At 45.0% G+C, this 23,636-nt stretch overlaps 1 pseudogene; it reads right to left on the reverse strand.

Moving 5' to 3' along the window:
- Positions 1 to 16,523: 16,523 nt before the first annotated feature.
- LOC120916707 lies at positions 16,524 to 16,658 on the reverse strand (annotated as a pseudogene).
- Positions 16,659 to 23,636: the final 6,978 nt, after the last annotated feature.

The following is a 23,636-nucleotide window of genomic DNA, read 5'->3' on the forward strand; positions in this document are numbered from 1 at the left end:
AACGGAGTTTCCTGAGATACTCCGTCGTAACTCTTCTGAGAATATGGCCCTATAACTTTTGCGCAAACCAGTTGCTTATTGTGATTTTTTTTTTTACAAAAATACGTCGAAAAATACGTATCGGTCTTAACTGAGAAAAAAAATAGTTTTTTTAAAAAAAAAAATTGGGATATTTATTATAGCAACAAGTAAAAAATATATATATTTTTTTAAAATTGTTGCTCTTTTTTTGTTTATAGAGCAAAAAATAAAAACCGCAGAGGTGATCAAATACCACCAAAATAAAGCTCTATTTGTGGGGAAAAAAGGGCATTTCAATTTTTTTTGGGAGCCACGTCGCATGACCGCGCAAATGTCAGTTAAAACGACGCAGTGCCGGAAGCTGAAATTTCGCCTGGGCACGAAGGGGGTTTATGTGCCCAGTAAGCAAGTGGTTAATTATGCTGCAGAAGTATGTGAAAAACGTCAGATTTCTGCATCATTTCCACAAAAGAGACAAAGATAAACTGAGACCAGAGCCTCATATGAGTTCCAAGATTCACAAGTCAGTCTGAGTAAAGAAGGCCATTTTAGAACAGGTTTTTTGATTTTCTAATCGCTGACTTGACATAGAAGTCACAAACACTAATGGAAACATCCCAGGACTGTTCTGCTCTTGTCCTCCTCTTGTCTCAATGACTATGACGAAATCACCTTTGGCTTAACAAAAACAGCATTGTTTTCCAAATGGCACTTTAATAACACATAAAGTCTTTGATTTCAGAAATATGTTTACAGTCCTAATGGAATTAGATGTAAAATTTGATTCGAATTTCAATTAGAATTTCGGAGATTCCGACGAGTTTATTCAGAGCAATCGCAAACTTTGTTTATACTGTAATTCGAGTATTTGGATATATCCGAATCTCCAAATAATGAAAAATTTGTCCGAATGTTAATTCGTAACGAAATGAATCGCACTTGTCTATTATTTATTTTTATAATTCCTTGCAGTTGAATGTTATGCATGTTTCAGTAAGAAATATGGGCCAGATCCACGAAGCCCGGGCGCAACTTAACTTTTCGGATTTAAGTTACACCGCCGCAATTTTTCCAAGTTAGTGCCCGATCCACAAAGCACTTACCTGGAAATTTGCGGCGTTGTATCCTAAATCCGGCCGGCGCAGGGCGGGCCAATTCAAATGGTGCGAGTCCCATTTAAATTAGGGGCGCTCCCACGCCGGACGTACTGCGCATGCTCCGTTTCCGAACTCCCGCCGTGCTTTGCGCGCCGTGACGTCATTTTTTCAAACGGCAACGCGCGTATCTTAATTCCGTATTCACGGACGGCTTACGCAAACGACGTTGATTTTTAAATTTCGACGCGGGAACGACGGCCATACTTTAGACAGCAATACACTTGCTGACTCAAGTTAGGGCAGCAAAAAAAAAGTGTAAATTTGCGACGGGAAACTATACTAGCGGCGACATAGCGAGCGCGAAAAACCGTCGTGGATCGCCGTAACTCCTAATTTGCATACCCGACGCTGGTTTACGACGCAAACTCCCCCCAGCGGTGGCCGCGGTACTGCATCCTAAGATCCGACAGTGTAAAACAATTACACATGTCGGATCTTAGGGATATCTATGCGTAACTGATTCTATGAATCAGCCGCATAGATAGAAACAGGGATACGACGGCGTATCAGCAGATACGCCTGCGTATCCCTTTTGTGGATCTGGCCCTATATTTTTTCCCCTTAAAGTGGAGTTCCGGACAAAATTACACTTTTTAAATAAAAATACCCCTATAATAGACAAGCTTAATGTATTTTAGTAAAGTTAGTCTGCAAGCTAAGGTCTGTTTTGTTAGGTTATTACAGCATTTTGAAAGGTTATAAACTAGCATTAGACCGTGGCCATCTTAAGTGTGGGCATATGAAGCCAGACTGTATTACTTCCTGGATTTCATGCTTGCAGATCTCGCACACGCTCAGTGCTGCACAAGCGGTGTAATAGGTTTCAGGTCAGGTTTCCATAGCAACGGCAGTGTTAGAGGAAGTTGTCCTTCTCTATGCAAACCTCTCCTCCCCTCCTCCCTGCAGGAACCCGGAAATATACTGCATGCTCAATGAATATTATTCATGAAATATATATATATATTAATATATATAGATATCTTGTTATATATATTTCTTGTTCTGTGTGTGTGTGTGCTCCTCCATCGCAGCGCCCCCAGCCAAATTACATCTTATTGCCCCAGCACATTGCATCGCTCCCCCACCAAATTGCATCGCCCCAGCAAATCGCATTGCCCCCCCCACTATATCGCATTGCTCCCCGCCAAATCGCATCTCCTCCATCGTAGCGCCCCCGCCAAATTACATCGTATTGCCCCAGCACATTGTATCGCACCCCCACCAAATCGCATCGCCCCAGCAAATTGCATTGCCCCCCGCCACATCGCATTGCCCCCCGCCAAATCACATCTCCATTGCAGCGCCCCCTGCCAAATTGCATCGCCCTAGCACATCGTATTGCCCACCAACCAAATCGCATCGCCCCAGCACATTGCATTGCCCCCCGCCAAATCGCATCTCCTCCATCGCAGTGCCCCCCGCCAAATTACATTGTATTGCCCCAGCACATTGCATCGTACCCCCACCAAATTGCATCTCCCAACAAATCACATTGCCCCCTCGCCAAATCGCATTGCCCCGACCAAATCGCATCTACTCCATCGCAGCGCCCCAGACAAATTACATCGTATTGCCCCAGCACATTGTATCGCACCCCCACCAAATCGCATCGCCCCAGCAAATCGCATTGCCCCCCGCAACATCGCATCTCCTCCATCGCAGCGCCCCCTGCCAAGTTACATCGTATTGCCCCAGCACATTGTATCGCACCCCCACCAAATTGCATTGCCCCAGCAAATCGCATTGCCCCCCCCACTATATCGCATTGCCCCCCGCCAAATTGCATCTCCTCCATCGCAGCGCCCCCTGCCTAATTACATCGTATTGCCCCAGAACATTGCATCGCACCCCCACCAAATCGCATCGCCCCAGCAAATTGCATTGCCCCCCACCACATCGCATTGCCCCCGCCAAATCACATCTCCATCGCAGCGCCCCCTGCCAAATTGCATCGCCCCAGCACATCGTATTGCCCACCAACCAAATCGCATCGCCCCAGCACATCGCATTGCCCCCCCACCAAATTGCATCTCCCAGCAAATCGCATTGCCCCTTTGCCAAATCAATATTGTTCTTTCTTACACATTTCTTATTCAGCATTATATATAAACTTCTTCATTAGGTATATTTGGTTTTGTATTTTTTATTATTTTTGATTATTTGTCTGCACATTGTCACTTTATTTAGCAAGCGCTATTAATCACGGAGCGTTTCTCCAGTGTTGTTTATCACATTAACATTTTTAACCAGAAGACCTCAGTCAGTCCATGTTGGCTGCAGCACCTTGAGCACTACCACACTGAGCACAGGTGCCCCACAGGGGTGTGTGCTCAGCCCGCTGCTCTGTCTTCACACTGTTGACCCACGACTGTACTGCCAAGTTCAGCTCCCACCATATCATCAAGTTTGTGGATGACACAACTGTGGTAGGTCTCATCAGCAACAGTGAGGAAGTGGCACAACTGGTTAAATGGTGTAGTACAAACAACCTGTCCATTAATGTAAGCAAAAAAAATGAGTTTGTGTTGGATTTCAGGAGAAATTCTGTGGATCACCCCCCACTGACCATTGACAGCTTGACTGTGGAGAGAGTAAGCAATATTAAATTCCTAGGAGTGCACAACTTACCTGGACAACCAACATCACATCAATAACCAAGAAGGCACAACAGCGCCTATATTTTCTCCTTAACCGATACGCGCCTGCGCTATAGACAAAAGCCATACATCACTTCACCTCCAATTACGGGAACTGGTAAGATCGTTCTAACTTTATACCAGTCTCTACCAACCCCGGTGCCTTTGTTCATGCAATTCCAGTTTGAAAGCAAACTTTATTTATTGTTCATGACATGTTAGCCTTAACTGCTTAATTCACAAACTCTGGAATACGGCATATCAATGCGCTTTTGCACCTAATAGAAATGAACGCTGTGGGACTGTGAACACTGCTGAGTGCATGGGAACCCTTGGCTCCACATTGGTCTATACACGGGACAATCATTTCGATGCAATCTGCATTTGCACTTTGGTTTTGAAATCTTCTCCAATAGTGTTACCTCTTCAAACTGACTTGCTCCAACGAATTACCTTGCTGGCAAATTATTCTATTACCAGCACACATTGCTCTTTGCCCAAAATAATTAGTTGATCGGGACGCCCCGCTGATAATTCCCTTTATCTCTTTAAAATAATTTATGTAATACATGGTAATCTTTTACCGCCTGGGAATTTCAACGGATGCGCTTCACAAGGCGTCCGGACCGCCATAGTTATGTCTGTCCCAGTTTTGTTTTATGTGTTGTTTGCTTGCATCACGCAAAGTCAGGTTCGTTGATGCAGCATTGGCCGGCCATAGCTAGTTGGTATTTTAGCTTAGATTAGTTAATAATTAACCTTATGAATTTTTTGATACTTTCCATCTCACTAAATTGTATACTCATATTTATTCAAATATAAATAAACCTTTATAAACATATATCATTGTCCGTCACTGCCTTTGTAGCCCCTTTATCCCAGGGGACACCCTGCCTTGGTGTCTCTATGGGATTTTCTCTTCTTATGTCTATGCAGAAGTGAGCCTGACATTTCACTCTCCAGCTATAGTAAATAAACCCCATTGTGTACTTAAAAGTGGGGTATGCCTGTACAGTAGGGGGCAGATCCTCAAAGAAATTACGCCGGCGTATCTGTTGATACGCAGCGTAATTTCAAATTTTGCGCGTCGTATTTTTGTTTTGGTATCCACCAAACAAGATACGACGGCATCTGTGTTAGATCCGACAGGCTTAAAGTACGCCGTCGGATCTAAGATGCAATTTTCAGGCGGCCGCTGGGTGGTGTTCACGTCGTAATCTGCGTAAAGTATGCAAATTAGCTATTTCCGACGATCCACGAATGTACGAGCGGCCGTCGCATTCTTTTACGTCGTTTCCGTTCGGCTTTTTCCGGCGTATAGTTAAAGCTGCTATAGTTAAATCTGCTGCTATCTGGTGGCGTACTCAATGTTAAGTATGTAAGAAAGAGGGGGTGTAGTGGCGCTTGCAGTAAATAATTATTTATTTACTGCAAGCGCCACTACACCCCCTCTTTCTTATATGCTGATTGGTGCGTGAGCACTTTTATGTAGTGGCTGCTGCATATATTTGTTTATTTATTTATACACTTTGTTTATTAGGTAGGTTACCTTAGGTTAGTTGTGGTTTTGCGCATTGGTTCCCCCCCTTTTATATACAATGTTAAGTATGGCCGTCGTTCCCACGTATAATTTTAAAAATATAACGTTGTTTGTTTAAGTCGTCCGTGAATGGGGCTGTTCACGTTGAAAACAATAACGTCCTTGCGACGTCATTTGGAGCAATGCACCCTGGGAGTTTTGACGGACGGGGCATGCGCAGTTTGTTCGGCGCGGGGATGCGCTTCATTTAAATGAAACACGCCCCCTACTCACCGCATTTGAATTCCGCGCCCTTACGCCACGAAGGATACACTACGCCGCCGTAACTTACGGCTCGAATTCTTTCAGGATTCAAAGATTTGCCAAGTAAGTTACAGCGGCGTAGCGTATATCTCACATACGCTGCGCCCACGCAATTGTATGTGGATCTGCCCCTATATGTACAGTTACGTAGTTCCCAGATGTGTATAGGTCTATAATTTTAATTTTTTTTGTTCTTCGCTGTGTTTTTATTCTTTGTATATTTATAACTATATTAAATTCGTATGTGGCACCATGGCCCTGTGAGATAAGATATTTTGTTCTACCGTATGCCCTCATGTGTAGTCGAATGACAATACAAACTTGACCTGACCTGACCTGACTGGATTGAATATCACTCACAAGCAGCAGCTCATTATTTTGTCAAAGATACAGTGGTGTGGCACGGGTGTTATATGCTTTTAACATATATATTCACTAATCATTGCATAATGATATGTTGGAATTGTTAGAACACAATGTACTAATATTTATTGATATTCTAATTAGGTCAGAATAACATTTAAAATGCTGAATTTATCCCACACATCAGAAGAGAGGAGACACACTGGAAGATTGCTGTAGTGGAGATAACAATATTACAGGATGGCGTACGGCTCCCAGAATTCCAGTAAACCAGAAACACCCATTACTCCAGAGGAGTTAGACTTTTGTAAGGAGAAATTTTCCAAAGCGATTTCCTTAGGTAGGTAAAGCTCTTTTTCAATATTAATTAGTTTTTAGGAAGTATATATTAGAAGAAATGAAGCATGGATTATTCATTTGTAAGTGAAGAAAGGACTGAAACAAGAGATCAGATAAACAAAGAAAGGAGAATCACACTTTATGAAAACCTATAGATTTTATAACTTGCTATTGGAGCATAAGAATATAAATAAGGATGCTAAACATAGGTGTTCGCAGCCTATTGCATTAGGGTGTGCACCCCAAAGCCCAAACACACCCTACCGACCGCTCATGGTGCTCATTCCGAAAGGGAAGGGGCCAGTAAATTACATATTTACTGGCCCCTTCCCCACTTCTAAAACATTCCAGCAGCAACAGCCGATAGGAGAGGAAGGAAGCTGGCAGCACTGCAGGGGGAAAGATGGGAGCGAGGGCAGTAGAGGAAATCTGTGCTGCCCAGGGTGATTAGGGTGTGCCTGGGCACACCTGCCACACCCTGTGCGCACGCCTATGATGCTAAACATTAGCAAGAGATCATACACACCAAATGTATTAAAAGGCCAATCAATCCAGCTATAGGGGATGCTGGATGTCTGATTTAGCCCCGACAATGAGATCTCCCTGCCATGATTCCTTCCCAGACTGGTTATGTGCTCCTAGAAGTTTTGGATGCCCCACCTTTGTGTGATCCAGCTCTTCCGATTGTATTCTCTATAATAAAAAACAAATCAGGGAAGGGGAGAACCCTTCATAGTAGGTAAGGATGAGCCGAACACCCCCCTGTTCGGTTCGCATCAGAACTTGCGAACACACCAAATGTTCATGTAAACTTTAGAACCCTGTTAAAGTCTATGGGACTCGAACATTTGAAATCTAAAGTGTTAATTCTAAAGGCTAATATGCAAGTTATTGTCCTAAAAAGTGTTTGGGGACCTGGGTCCTGTTCCAGGAAACATGTGTCAATGCAAAAAAAAGTTTTAAAAACGGCCGTTTTTTCAGGAGCAGTGAATTTAATAATGCTAAAAGTGAAACAATAAAAGTGTAATATTACTTTAAATTTCGTACCTAGGGGGGGTGTAAAGTCAGCATGTGAAAAAGCGCATGTTTCCCGTACATAGAACTGTCCCTGCACAAAGTGTCATTTCTAAAAGAAAAGAAAGGCATTTAAAACCGGCTTTGCGGCTCTAATGAATTGTCGGCTCTGGCAATTACAGAGATGATTCATTCATAAAAAATAAAAATGAAAAAGCTGGGGGTCCCCCCAAATTCCATTAACAGGCCCTTCAGGTCTGATATGGATATTAAGGGGAACCCCGTCGTCAATTTAAAAAAAAATTACGTGGGGTTCCCCCCAAATATCCATACCAGACCAGGGAAATACCGGGCCCAGGAACTCAAATTAACAACCCACGACCTATAGTGTTGATAGGTGATAATTAGGTGATTATATATTGAAGTGTTTAGTACACCAGTGGTAAGAACTAAAGCCGGTGAAGGGGTTTAAACTAGCAAAAACCCCTACCGCTAAAATGCAAACCTTATCAGTCCAAAACAATTAAGTGAAAAAATATTTATATAAATTAATTGATTGGATTGCGAACCGAATATATATTAATCAATCACGTTGGTGATCGACTAAATAAAGAATACTAAATATGTTATAAATTTAAATAACTACATTTTGAAAACTTACATGATAATAAAGAAGGCCAATAAAATAATAATTTATATCTATCCAAAAAAGTTTTCTAAAAATATGAAAAAAAGAAGAATACATGAAAAATAAAAATAAAAATAGAAATAGAAATATCCTATGAAGATAACAATATTCTCTAAAAATTGGTCAAAAAGAGAAAAAAAAACAAATAAAAAAAAAAACATCCTTGCATGACACAACCTGTATACAAAGGAAACAAATATACAGAAGATTCAAGCATTATTGCTAAATGCATTTACATCGGTATCAATGTTGAGGCCATATGGGGTATAAGTCTTGAGACGGTGTATCCACGCCATCTCAAGCTTAGAAATCTCCCTAACCAGGGAGCTCCCCCTCCAATGGGGCCTAAACTTATCTATTACAAGAAACAAAGTGTTGGGCGGATCCCGGTTATGCACTGTAAGATAATGTTTGGATACTGAGTGGTTTTTAAACCCTGTGATGATATTCGTAATGTGCTCATTTAAACAAACTTGAAGGGGGCGTTTGGTACGGCCCACATATTGCAGGCCACAAGGGCACTGGAGCATATAGACCACCCCCTCGGTGGCACAAGTGATAAAGGGTTTGATACAGTGATCCTTCTGAGTAACTGTAGATCTAAACAACGTGGTCCTTCTACCAGTGCAAGAATTGAGGGAACAAACCCTACAACGTCCGCACGTTCTCCAAGAAATCCATTTTAAAGGTCCCGTTATACCCAAATTAACAAACTGTGAATTAAATTCACACAGATTTACCATGCTTCCTCTCCCTCTAAAACAAAAGGAGCTGCGATCCTTCTTTCTAATAATTTTCCCTTTAAATTCTTGGAACAACTGGTAGACTCAGAGTGACGTTATATATTTGTGAAGGGTACAGCATAAAACAAACCCATAACATTTGCCAATATATACTGCCCAAATGAAAGCCAGGTTTCCTTTATCCGTCAAGTTTGACATACTCATCCCCTTTCACGAAGGCATGATAATAATCAAAGGTGACATGAAAATCCCCCTTAGCAGTGGCAGCCCATCCATTAGGGGCGCCCGGGTGCCACCCCCTCTCTCCTCGCCACCCCCCTATATGCAGTGGATATATTCATGCATAGCAAAAGGAGTAGGAAGATTTCAACTTAAAATATTCTCATTGAACACTAAGGGGTTACATGTCCCTGAAAAAAAGTTAATGGTGCTTTGTGAAATTTCTAAACAAGGTGTATAGATTCATGCATAGCATTTATCTATCCATGGCCGTCGTGACCACCCCCTATTCATGTGTCCTGCCCCTTTCAGGGCACCTGGCACATGAATTACAGTGGCCAGTTCTTTTTTTTCCCAAGCACCTGATTAGAGCCAGAGGCTCTTATAGGCTTTAAAATAGGGTGGGCTCGGGTCACAGGGGATGCGTCCGGGCCCACCCAGGCATGTTGAAACAGCGAATGAATATTCACTGTTGCAACACTAATCCTCCTCCCGGGCCAATCGGGAAGCAGGTATGAAAACGGTTTCCTGATTCGCCAAAACGTCAGGTGACCCTATTGGATGCCTAACACCGGGAGGAGCAGAGAGGAGATACACTGCGGAGAGGACACCGGAGCAGCTTTCCCCCGAGTCCGCCACGCTGGAAGATGGTCGCATCAGCTCTGACCACTGCTCTCACCACCCGCATCCAGGGTAAGGACAGCGGGTGGTGTGAGTGTTAGTGCCGTGCCGTGGTGGGAGGTGGTAGTTGTGCTAGTGCCGCACCACTGACAGACCAAATTTTTTTTTGCCGCCTCTCCAGAAAAAAAAAACCTCCAGCCACCACTGCCTTTAAGTCCAAACCTAGATTCCTTAGGGATGAGCTTCGAGTTCGAGTCGAACATGAGTTCAACTCGAACATTGGCTGTTCGCCAGTTCGGCGAACAGCAAACAGCAAACAATTTGGGGTGTTTGCAGCAAATTCGAAAAGCCGCGGAACACCCTGTAAAAGTCTATGGGAGAAATCTAAAGTGCCAATTTTAAAAGTTAATTTTCAAGTTATTGTCCTAAAAAGTGTTTGGGAACCTGGATCCTGCCCGAGGAGACATGTATGTATCAATGCAAAAAAAGTTTTAAAAAAGGCAGTTTTTTTGGGAGCAGTGATTTTAACCACTTCCATACAGGGTACTTATACACCTTTCTGCCCAGACCAGCTTTCAGCGCTGTTGCACTTTGAATGATAATTAAGCGGTCATGCTACACTGTACCCAAACTAAATTGATATCATTTTGTTCCCACAAATAGAGATTTATTTTGGTGGTATTTGATCACAGAACATTTTTAAAAACAAATGCTTTTTTTTGTTTCCGTTACAAAACTGATACAATGTACCCCTTATCAATTCACATGGGGGGGGCGGGATCTGGGGGTCCCCTTTGTTAAAGGGGGCTTCCAGATTCTGATAAGCCCCCTGCCAGCAGTCCCCCACAACCACCAGGCAAGGGTTGTGGGAATGAGGCCCTTGTCACCATCAACATTGGGACAGACCCCCAAAGCATCCTCCCCATGTTGAGGGCATGTGACCTGGTACGGTTCAGAAGGGGGGGGGGGCGCTCTCGTCCCCCTCTTTTCCTGCAGTCTGCAAGGTTGCATGCTCGGAAAAAGGGTCTGGTATGGATTTTTGGGGGGACCCCACGCCATTTTTTTAATTTTGGCACAGCGTTCCCCTTAAAATCCATATCAGACCTGAAGGGTCTGGTATGGATTTTTTGGGGGAACCCCACGTAATTTTTTTTTAATTATGCGGGGTTCCCCTTAATATCCATACCAGACCTGAAGGGCCTTATATGGAATTAGGGGGGACCCCCACACATTTTTTTTAAAAATTTTGGTACCCTGCACAAAATGTGATTTTTGAAGGAAAACAAGTCATTTAAAACTACTCCCGCTATTAATGAATTGTCAGGTCCCGGCAAGACAGATAAAAGTCATTGAAAAAAATGGCAATTACTTTTCTCTGTATTGCTGGTACCGACAATTCATGAATAGCCACTAGTAGTTTTAAATTACTTTTTTTCCTTCAGAATTGACACTTTGTGCAGAGACAATTCTAAGCACAAGAAACATGTGCTACTTTACAGGCATACTTTAGACACCCCCAGGTACAAAATTTAAAGGAATATTTCACTTTTATTGTTTCACTTTAAGCATTATTAAAATCACTGCTCCCGAAAAAACAGCAGTTTTTAAAACTTTTTTTGCATTGATACATGTCCCCTGGGGCTAGACCCAGGTCCCCAAACACTTTTTAGGACAATAGCTTGCATATTAATCTTTAAAATCAGCACTTTTGATTTTTCATGTTCGTGTCCCATAGACTTTAATGGTGTTCGAACAAATTTTTTGCCTGTTCGCATGTTCTGGTGCAAACTGAACTGGGGGGTGTTCGGCGCATCCCTACTCGGTACACGCCACCTAGGGGGCATGTTTATCTTTACGCCGCGTATCTCTTACGGAAATGGCATATCTTTACTGCGATGGGCAAGCGTACGTTCGTGAATCGGCGTAACGACTCATTTGCATATTCTACGCAGATCTCAATGGAAGCGCCACCTAGCGGCCAGCGTAAATATTGCACCCTAAGATACGACGGCGCAGGCCGTCGTATCTTAGGCATGTTTAAGTGTATCTCAGTTTGAGCATACACTTAAACATACGACGGGCTTAGATTCAGAGTTACGTCGGCGTATCTACTGATACGCCGGCGTAACTCTTTGTGAATCTGGCCCTGTGTGTCTAAAACCCCTCAACACCAATCAGTTTAGTTTTCCAAACCATCACTGCCCTGTATTGGCTCTGTACAGCACAGGCAGGAAACAACATGCAAAAACGAAACTAGAAACTGCAGGTACATTATATGATTGATGTTTATCTATTTTTAATCATTTTTAAAAGGAATCAGTTAACTATTATGTCTCTATACCCTGTAAACAGTCATTTCAGCAAACATTTTTTATTTACAACTCCTTTAAATTCCATAAAGATGAAAAATTAAAATGATGAGGGGATGATGAAGTTATGTGACTGTAATGAACACGTGCGGGAATGCAGGGCACCGGAAGTGATATTGGACGAGTTTGCGACTCGTTTTGATATGCCTGTCTGATACTTCACATTGTGAGTACCTGTTTTTATTATTGCTGCTGATTCCAATAAATGTTTTAAATACTACATTATCAAGCATTCCTCTTTACATCCACCCCAATGTGAGGCTATCTGATACAGACACACCAGGGACACTTAAAGGGGACTTTGATGCCAAAGTAAAGATACATACCAGCGGAGCCTGAGACGTCAGGAGCCACCAGGAGATTGAAAGACACACTCATACGCTGTTACAGCAGTAAGGGGACACCTATACCCTAAGTTGCACGGAGAACCAGCAACCACCTATCAGTAGCACTCCATACCAGAGATTGACTACTAGCACCAGCACATTCACCCTGATCACTGTGCACACACAGCCATCCACCCAGCTTGCACCTTATGGACATTATCTGCACTGCGTATTTTTTCTTTGAAATTAATTTTTATTTTTCATCTTTATGGAGTTTAAGTGTGAATGTATCTATTTATGGAAGCATTTTTTTTTTGAATAGCCTATGGCGTGCAAAATACACCCAAAAACTCCACCCGGTGCCAAAAAAAATGTGCATACACATCAAGAGTGAAACAAAAACGTGCAACGGGTGGTACGTTAATCAGTCCTCCATAAAGAAGGACCTGACCCTGATCCCCCTGGGTATTTGGCTCCAGACGGGGACTAAGGTACTCACATGGTCCGAGCAGCCGAAGCCGACACGGACCCCATTCTTTGGAGGGTCTGCCGACAGGGCCCATCCTATACGGGATGCAGTGGGTGCCCCGCACCCCAGCGCTGTCACCCGCCACAGAGAAGGGGCGCCGAGGCCTGAGCCGCTGAGCAGAGCCAAGCCACCGATCCGCCGAGCGCCGAAGCAACCTGCGAGCCGAGGGATGTGACAATGTGACGTCAGAGGTCAGACTGAGGCCGCGGCCGCCCTAGCATCCACAGCGTGCTGCCTCTGCGGCTGGAGAATTATCTCCACTCGGCTTCACCCACCTCTGCCATCTTCAGACAGCGTGGCTAAGAGGGAGAGGAGCGAGCGGAACATTTTTCAGCTGCCACCTGATTGAGCCTGCCTGCTCCCTCTGCTCCCTCTGCCTGGGCTGAACCGTCTGAGTGCCATGATCTGCCTGCAGTGCCTTGCTGAGTGAGTGCTGACTGCACCTGACCTGGCTGACTGCTGCCCTGCACCCTGTCTGTCAGTCTGTCACTGTGTAAGTAGTAATTCATTTACTTTGTGCCATTAAATCCAGCCACTGTGCCCGTCAAAACGCAGCCACTGTGCCCATCAAACACAGCCACTGTGCCCATCAAAATGCAGTTACTGTGCCCATCAAAATTCAGCTACTGTGCCCATAAAAACACAGCCACTGTGCCCGTCACACTGTGCCTGTCAAACGCAGCCACTGTGCCCATCAAACAAAGCCACTGTGCCCATCAAAACACAGCCACTGTGCCCATCAAAACAGCTACTGTGCCTGTCAAAATGCAGCTACTGTGCCCATCCAAACGCAGCCACTGTGCACATCAAAACGCAGCTACTGTGCCCATAAAAACACAGCCACTGTGCCCGTCAAACGCAGCCACTGTGCCCATCAAACGCAGCCACTGCGCCCATTAAAACGCAGCCACTGTGCCCATTTAAAACAGCCACTGTGCCCATTTAAAATGCAGCTACTGTGCCCATTTAAAACGCAGCCACTGTGCCCATCAAAACGCAGCTACTGTGCCCATTTAAAATGCAGCCACTGTGCCCGTCAAAACACAGCCACTGTGCCTGTCAAACACAGCCACTGTACCCATTGCAACCAAGCTACTGTGCCCATCAAAACACAGCCACTGTACCCATCAAAACCCAGCTACTGTGCCCATCAAAACCCAGCCACTGTACCCATCAAAACCCTGCTACTGTGCCCATAAAAACACAGCCACTGTACCCATCAAAACACAGACACTGTGCCTTCAAAACCCAGCTACTGTGCCCATTTAAAAACAAAGCCACTGTGCCCATCAAAACGCAGCTAGTGTGCCCATAAAAACACAGTCACTGTGCCCGTCAAACGCAGCCACTGTGCCCATCAAACGCAGCCACTGTGCCCATCAAAACGCAGCTACTGTGCCCATCAAAACGCAGCTACTGTGCCCATAAAAACACAACCTCTGTGCCCGTCAAACGCAGCCACTGTGCCCATCAAATGCAGCCACTGTGCCCATCAAACTGCAGCCACTGTGTCCATTTAAAACAGCCACTGTGCCCATTTAAAATGCAGTTACTGTACCCATTTAAAACGCAGCCACTGTGCCCATCAAAACGCAGCTACTGTGCCCATTTAAAATGCAGCCACTGTGCCCGTCAAAACACAGCCACTGTGCCCGTCAAAACACAGCCACTGTGCCCGTCAAAACACAGCCACTGTGCCCATCAAAACACAGTCACTGTACCCATCAAAACCCAGCTACTGTTCCCATCAAAACACAGCCACTGTACCCATCAAAACCCAGCTACTGTGCCCATCAAAACACAGCCACTGTACCCATCAAAACACAGCCACTGTGCCTTCAAAACCCAGCTACTGTGCTCATTTAAAATGCAGCCACTGTGTCCATCAAAACACAGCTACTGTGCCCAGGGCCGGTACAAGGGGTGGGCAGGAGGGAAGGCTGCCCCTGGCGCAATGGTTTATTGCAGAGATGGGGGGGGCCCCTTAACCCTAAGGGAAAGGGGGCTACTGTGCCCATCAAAACACAGCCACTGTGCCCGTAAAACGCAGCCACTGTGCCCATTAAATGCAGCCACTAGTCTGTACCCATTAAAACCCAGCTAATGTGCCCATCAAAACACAGCCACTGTACCCATCAAAACCCAGCTAATGTGCCCATCAAAACACAGCCACTGTGCCCATCAAAACACAGCTACTGTGCCCATCAAACGCAGCTACTGTACCCATCCAAACACAGCCACTGTGCCCATCAAAACACAGCTACTGTGCTGTGCCCATCAAAACGCACATGCAGTCCCCAGACCCAGTAGTGTCAGATCACGTACTACATAGATCTCTCTCTCTCTCCCCCCTCTTGTTCCCATACACCATGTTGTATGTTGCATAGTCCTAACCAAAGTGTTCATTCTCTCAACAGGTACTGATTTAACGAAGTTCTTCTGTAAGGTAGGCTCAGACAAAGTGATTTCATTCTTTGTGCAAATGTTATTGAAAATTAAAATGTTTTAAAATGTAAACAGAATCAATCTATCTTGCATATTTTGCATCTGTAGTTATAGATTTTCTGCTACCTCATTTTCTGTTCAAAAATGTTATATTGTTCAGTTCATATTTATAGTCCAAGTACACTATTTGTAATATTTGCACTATTTGATTTACATGCACTTGACACAGAATTGTCAATAACTAAAACATTTATTTTGACTTGTCAAAGCCGTTGACTAAGTTATTGTCAAAGCAAAGTGGTGGGGCTGAAGTTGGGGGGTGAAGTTGTTGCCATAGAAACATGTGTAAAGGGGAGGAGCTAGTAAGATAACCACGCCCATGGGGGGCGCCAGAATATTTCTGCACCCAGACGCCTGTGACCCTAGGATTGGCCCTGTCTGCCGAAACAGAACCCACCCAAGTACTAGGTGGGGCTCCCCCGAAGGGAGACCCCATGAGAGCAAGCCAACTAAGCCAGAAGGCCATGTTTATCCACTCCCAAGAGTTCAGGGCTGGCCCGAGGTCCGGCACCCTACTAATCACTCTGTGACAAACGTGACACCAAACAAAAAAAAATACATAAAGTGACACACACGGGGGTTAAATAAAAGAAAGTGGGGGAGAAGGAAGATGAGGTGAGTGAAAAGTGACCATCGTGCTATACGATGGCCGGCCCTCCGGCCAGGAAACAAAAATTCCACTGGTTCTAGCCAAAAGGCCCGGCCCTATAGGCAGGTGTAAAAAAAAGTGTGTATGGTGTGAATGGTGATGTGACCAAGGTGCCAAAAAGCAAAAGTGCCGGTAAAAACACTAGTGCAATTACGGCACCCCTGGACTGCCACTCCAGGGGCACAATCACCATAGGCTTTTCTCACAACCGTGACCCACAGCCCAGACCGATGCAGCCCCACCCCAGTCAGGAAGGTATCAGAACAAGTAGGAACCTATGGAGATGGAAGACTCTCCGTCGTTCCCATTGCTCCCACCTAATTATTTTCGGCGGTACCGGCCAATTCCCCTCAATAACACCGAAAAGAGGCAGGCTTTGCCAACCGAAAAACTGAAAGGGGCGTATACTACACAAATCCGGGCCAGAAGGCCAGGGACCCGACCCTTCAGCTTCGACCGCATGTTTCTCTGCCCCGATCAGAAGGCTTTCACCTCCACGCCAGCGGGTTCTGCATCTGACACCGCCATCCCTTTCCACCTCGCCGTGTACTAGGGACGGTTAACATAGCGCCACCTCCTGGCAACTGATAAGAACAGATACTACACTTGATCTTAGCCAAAAGGCAGAGAAGCGATATATATATATATATATATATATATATATATATATATATATATATATATATATTCTTTGTTGACCCCATGTTTTATACATATACATATTCTCTATAGTTTTATGATATACATATATTTAATATATCCTGGTTCTTATACACCCCAGTTTTTATATACATGTTCTTTTCTTTTTTTTCTTACACATCTTCTTTTATAGTATTTAATTCAGTTTTTCTACCTATGCCATCGTATTTGTTAGCTTGCTACTATGTTGGGCCTCACTGGGACCTGTAGCTCACCCTCAGGCCAATAGAAGGAGCAGTGGCTCCGAGCGCGTAGCCCAACCAGCCTTTGTTCTCCCTGTCTGACCCTCCTCCCAGAAGTGTACCTCGGAAGTAATCACGTGACCTGTCACGTGACCCGTGAGGCTGGAACAGGCTTCATCCTGATGGCCACAGGACAAGCCTGAAGACTCCACACATTCTGCTATCTTCACTTCTAAGCCGCCCATGGATCCGGGACTAGGACTGATGTTACAGATGAGCCTTCTTTCCTTACCTTCTTGTAAGTGTGTTTTGTACAATGTGTCATTAAAAGAACATCTTTAATACTGCACTTAGGTGGCGCTTCCTTTCTCTACCCCTCTTTTGTTTACCACAGAGTCAGCTCTCTGAGGACAGCAGCCGCCATTGAACAGCCACATCACCTGCATTTTTAACTGTAGCGCTACCCCCGAAGGAGCCGCTGGTTGATTTTGGGATCGGCCTACTAAGTTACCCTGGCGTTGTCTAGGGGTGTAGTTGTGAGAACAGCGGTAGTGAGCGAAGGTCCAGACAGCCAATAAAGGGTTTTTTAATGCTTTATTGTCCAGGCCAAACACTGCCAACATCAACATAAATTGGAAAGGTCAAGGTTGATGAAGGAAAAAAAGAGAACCTTGCGGTATCAGGCCTGGATATCAAATGGAGCAGTCAGCACTGCTCTGTATAGTACCAATTTTGTGTCTCGTCGCCACTCTACTTGGAGTGGGTAAAGTGCCCCCGGACAGACCCTTATGATAGGCCTGGCAGCCGAAGCGTCACTCTGAACTAGCTGGGAGGAACAGGTCTCTCTCACAGACCCGGCTCTAGGGCCTCTGCCAAAGGCCAATTTCAATAAAGGACTTAGGTGAATAAAGAGAGCGAATCCTCCCAGTAAACTTTTCCTATATAGGCCCCCGGATGACAGCAATCATACCTGTCAGTGGTCCGGACACCCGATCCCAGATTGGGATTTTCTCAACAGGTCCAGGAACCCAGTTAAGACCCGGAGTACACAGAGTCAGGCAGGCACAGCTGCAGTGCACGCCAGAGGTGTTCACCGGCTAAAAAAAAATCATAATCATAAGGGAGCCATCACTTTCGTCACCCTTGGGATAGTGTCACCCCTCTGGCGGGTGTCACGCAGGTGCGGACCGCACCCAACTAGCAACGCCATTGGGCTGCGGGCATCATCCTGGTATAACCCCCGAAAGCCAAGGACACATATATGCGTATACTCGGCGGGAAGGGGATAAACAAAATGTGATTGATTTCAAGACTTTATGATGTGAACAATACGATACGTTTTCAAGTCACTTATATATCGTAATTTCCTGGTCACTGCACTGTCACTGTGTATAAGTTTATTGTTATGTACATGTCCAATTTCTTTGTTCAATAAAACTTCATGGAACCAAATTTATTCCCATTCCTTGAATGGCCTATACAAGTAATAATGCTGCATAATTTTCAAAACATGTTATAGTTGATGTATATATCATAGGATTTGTGTGAATAATATTTATTGTTAGACATGTGCGTTCCCGTTCGTAACGAATGGATTTTCGTACGAATTCGTATCAATTCGAACATCCGAAAAGCTGAAAGAACCAAAATACGAAAATTACGGAATTACGAATAAGCAAAATAACGAACAAGCAAAAATACGAACGTATGGTTGGACAATCTTACTAAAATACGAAACACCGAAAAAGCAAAAGAACGAAAATGACATCTATAACGAACGATTTGCATTCCGTATTTTAAATCCTTTGTCTGTTCGTATTTTCATTTGTGTGTTTTGTAAATCCGTTTCTTTGTCTGTTCGTAAATTTGTGTACTTGGCAGTGTAGTTAGTGAGTGATTACTTAATATCTTAGCCAATCAGCTTATCTCTCTTTTGAGTCACATTGTACAGTGTAAAGCCTCGTATACACGATCGGACTTCAAACAAACTTTGACGTGGATTTTTGTCTGAAGGTAGTTGGCCGGACTCTTGAAACCGAAAAAGTTTGTCTGATGGAGCGTACACACGGTCGGATTTTTTGGAAAACCCTTCATTTTGACGTTTGTTGGCAAAAAGTCCGGGGCTTAAGAGAAAGTCTATCTTAATATGGATTATCCGCGTGTTGCTATGTATTTACGAAAGTACAAAATTACGAATCCATTAAACGAAAATTATTATCTAACAAAATTACGAATTTCGAATCAACAAAAATAAATTAGACAGAATTACAAATCATTCAGTATAAACGAAAATAAAACTGTTACGAAAATACGAACGGGTCCGAATAGGAAAACTTGCGTCTTACGAAATTACGAAACCTTACGGATCTACGGAACGAGATGAAACGGAACAAAAAAATACGAACATTTTTGTTGTGCACATGTCTATTTATTGTATAATTACTGTAGGCAGGACAGTGTGCTGACAATGTATCATGGCATTAAGGTGAAAAACATCTGATGCTGCCCCCCCCGAGCCACCCGTTATACTTACCTGACCCCTCTTCGCCGCTCAGCCTGGCCGCTGATTGGCTAGAGCAGATAGATTGAGAGCAGCGCAGCCATTGGCTGGCGCTGCTGTCAATCACATGCAGTGACGCAGCGCGCCGAGGGGCGTGGCCGAGTGATACGGTGAGCGGCTATGGCCGCTCGCTGAATCACGGGAGCGCGCCCGCAATTAGTGACCACCATGCGAGCTCTCGCATGACTGTGGTGACTAATTGCGTGGAGGACCAGAGACAGCCGCCGAGGGACCCCAGAAGACATGGATCGGGGGCACTCTGTGCAAAACGAACTGCACAGTGGAGGTAAGTATATAACATGTTTGTTTAAAAAAAAAAATATTTTCCTTTAGTGACCCTTTAACTCTGTTCTTTATACAAGTGCATTGCATAGAGACTATACCACAGCTCTCCTAAAAAGTTGTTTTGGATCTTTTGCTGCAGTTGACAAAAAAGAAGACGTGTTAATTTACATGAGCTGTGATTCCAATATTGACCATCTCGACTCGGCGAAGAAAAAATTCAAAGAGATCATCATTGTCAAGCCTACGGACAGCCAAACCAGAAATTCTACAGAACTGGCAGGAAAGAGGTAAAGTATCTGACAGTTTTTTCAAAGTTAGGCTGAATGCCTGGTGTGATGATCCAGTAATGTTGGGAGAGGACCCAGAGGCGTACTCAGTAGGGGACGGGGCGCCCCGCGTACCACACACTGGGGGGTGTCAGGCCGGCAACCCCCTCCGTGATTGAAGCGGTGGCAGCTCCGCGGGTTTAGGCAGTGGCACAGTGACAGGCACAGGCAGTGAGAGGCGAGCTATAGTGGTGAGTGGCAATGCAAGGGGGAGAGGTGCAGGGGGGTTCAGGGTGACACTGCTGCACCTACCATCCCCTCCTCTCACGGCCGCAGGCTGTCTGTCTGTGCGATCCCGGATGTAACACAGGCACAGCCGAGCAGAGTGAAGCCGCCTCCCCCACCTTTCTGTTAATGTGTAAACAGGGGGAGGGGACCTGCTGAGCATGTGCCGTCCCACTGATCTGAGATACTGAATGGGGGGTCTGCACTGAACGGGGGACTACACTGAAGGGGGGGGCTACACTGAAAGGGGGTGTAAGATGTAGGGGAGATACATGTCATTTTTATTAGTGTCTTCTTCCTAGGCGTTTCATTCCCAATATTCAAGAATTATGCCGCGTACACACGACCGTTTTTCGGGTTGTTAAAAAAACTTTTTTTTTTTATGTCATTAAAAGCGATCGTGTGTGGGCTCCAGAGCATTTTTCACGATGTAAAAAATGGGCATTACAAATTTAGAACATGCTCTAATTTTTCAGTACGTTTTTAACGTTGTTAAAAATAGTCGTGTATGGGCTTTAACGGCGTAAAAAAAAAACACGCATGCTCAGAAGCAAGTTATGAGATGGGAGCGCTCGTTCTAGTAAAACTACCGTTCATAATGGAGTAAGCACATTCATCACGCTGTAACAGACTGAAAAGTGCGAATCGTCTTTTACTAACACAAAATTAGCAAAAGCAGCCCAAAGGGTGGCGCCATCCAAATTGAACTTCCCCTTTATAGTGCCGTCGTACGTGTTGTACGTCACCTCACTTTGCTAGAGCATTTTTTTTCACGATCGTGTGTAGGCAAGGCCGTTTTAACGATTGGGTTGAAAAAAACTTAGTTTTTTCTAGACCATTAAAAATGTAATTTTTTACAACCCAAAAAACGGTCGTGTGTACGCGGCATAAGGCTATCGTCAAAAGTGTGAGTTTATTCTTCAAGAAAGACAAGCGGAAGACAATGCTTACATAATGACAGCTGGTAACACATGGTAAGATGGTTGCTTCAGAAGGAGGAATGAGGTATCGGGTCACTTCCCCCGACCTTCCATAGTGAAGGGTCACTTCCCCGCTATCTTCCTCCCTCATGTTCAACTGTGAGGCATTATTATACTGTTTGAAAAGCCAAGCTAAGCATAATTACATTTAGCATCACTCCAAGGAAGGTAGCACTAACTGTCCACAGAAGTAACACCCACTTGTGTATATTAAGTAACATAACTCCACCCATTGTCCTGACATACTTCAGAAATAGATGTTACATACACAGCAAATGACCCTTCTCTTGTCCTCAGCAACCTGCAAAATTAACATGTTTTAATAAAGATTGAAGAAACTTATCACTTAAAATAGTAATAACCTCAAAATCTAACAGGGGGGGCTGCACTGAAGGGGGGCGTCTGCACTGAAGGGGGGCGTCTGCTCTGAAGGGCGGTCTACACTGAAGGGGGAGCTACACTGAAGGGGGAGCTACACTGAAGGGGGAGCTACACTGAAGGGGGCGCTACACTGAAGGGGGCGCGTCTGCATTGAACAGGGGTTACACTGAAAAGGGTCTGCACTGAACAGGGGGCTACACTGAACAGGGGGCTACACTGAAGGGGGTGTAATGTAAAGTGTCCAGAGATGCAGGGTGCTGTGTAATGTAAAGGGACCCAGAGATACAGGGTACTGTGTAATGTAAAGGGGTGAAGGGGGCTGTGTAATGTGAAGGGGGGCTACACTGAAGGGGGGCGTCTGCACTGAACAGGGGGGCTACACTGAAGGGGGCATCTGCACTGAACGGGAGGGCCTAACTGAAGGGGGGTCTGCACTGAACAGGGGGGGCTACACTGAACAGGGGGCTACACTGAACAGGGTGTCTGCACTGAAAGGGGGGTCTGTGTAACATGCAGGGGGTCCAGAGCTTCAGGGTGCTGTGTAATATAAAGGGGTCCAGAGATGCAGGGTTATATGTAAAGGGGTCCAGAGATGCAGGGTTATGTGTAATGTAAAGGGGTCCAGAGATGCAGGGTGATGTGCAATGAAAAGGGGCCCAGAGGCGCAGGAGGCTGTGTAATTTAAAGGGGCCCACAGGTGCAGGGTGCTGTGTAATGTAAAGGGATGCAGGGGGCTGTTCAATGTAAAGGGATCCAGAGGTACAGGGGGCTGTGTAATGTAAAGGGTCCCAGAGGTGCAGGGTGCTATGTAATGTAAAGGGGCCCAGAGATGCAGGGTGTTGTGTAATGTAAAGGGGCCCAAAGATGCAGGGTGCTGTTTAATGTAAAGGGGTGCAAGGGGCTGTATAAAGTAAAGGGATCCAGAGGTACAGGGGGCTGTGTAGCATAAAAGGGTCTAGAGGTGCAGGGGGCTTTGTAATGTAAAGGGTTGCCGTGTAGTACTGTGATCCCCAGCATAAGGGGTAGAGGGGAGGGGAGGAAATGGTAAAGAAGGGGAGAAGAGCGGGTAGAGAAAGGAACAGAGTATAGGTGAGGACAGGAGAGAATGAGAGAGGAGGTGAGGAGAAGGCCGAGAACAGGAGAGCTGAAGAGGGAGAAAGGGAGGAGAGGGAGAGAGGAGGTGATGAGTCAAGAGGAGAAGAGAAAAGAGTGTAGGGGAAGAGAGAGGAGAGTCAGGGTGTTTTCTGAATACAGTGTGCCTGTATGCAAGATAATCAGTTGGACCACCATGAGCTCACAACACTTCAGAGCCATGCCACACTCCACCCACCTACACATATGTATGAGAAAAAAAAACTGTGCAACAAAGTGGTGGGTACCATGCCAATTAGTGGGTGTGGCCAGAAGGGTTTTAAAGGGCATGGCTAAATAAAACCTGAGTCTAACAGATACATAGAGTACAACAGAAGCTCTTCCATCACAAATGCTTTTTAGCCCACCTAAAGAAAAACTTTAAAAAATTGTCCGTGAATCAGTGACTGCTTGTTAACCAGCAACTGACAAAAAAAAACACATTGGCCAAAAGTATTGATTAGCTGACTCTCAAAATATCCCCCCCCCCCCCAGCATTGGTGGTCAGAGGCTGGCTGCAACAATAACCCCCCCATACACCCCCACCCCCTCCAGTACAGGTGCTTAGTAGTGGTGTCTGCACCCACCTCTCTGATAGCATTTAACTGTGTGCTGGAGAGGCTTCTTTTAGTAACAGGTGCCAAAAATGCAGATGTTGAATGTGACATGGGATGTACTTCTTCCTTCCAGTGACCGACCTGAGGGAAAGGAAACTGAAGATGGAGATGAGGAAGCAATTATACGTAATGTAAATGTGGATCTCAAAAAGGAAAATCTCACAGATCTACCAGAAGCCACGGTCACAGTGGTCTGGATTGCTCTGGAACTCGTGAGCGATGACATGG

Source organism: Rana temporaria, chromosome 10, assembly GCF_905171775.1.
Source record: "Rana temporaria chromosome 10, aRanTem1.1, whole genome shotgun sequence".
Taxonomy (NCBI): domain Eukaryota; kingdom Metazoa; phylum Chordata; class Amphibia; order Anura; family Ranidae; genus Rana; species Rana temporaria.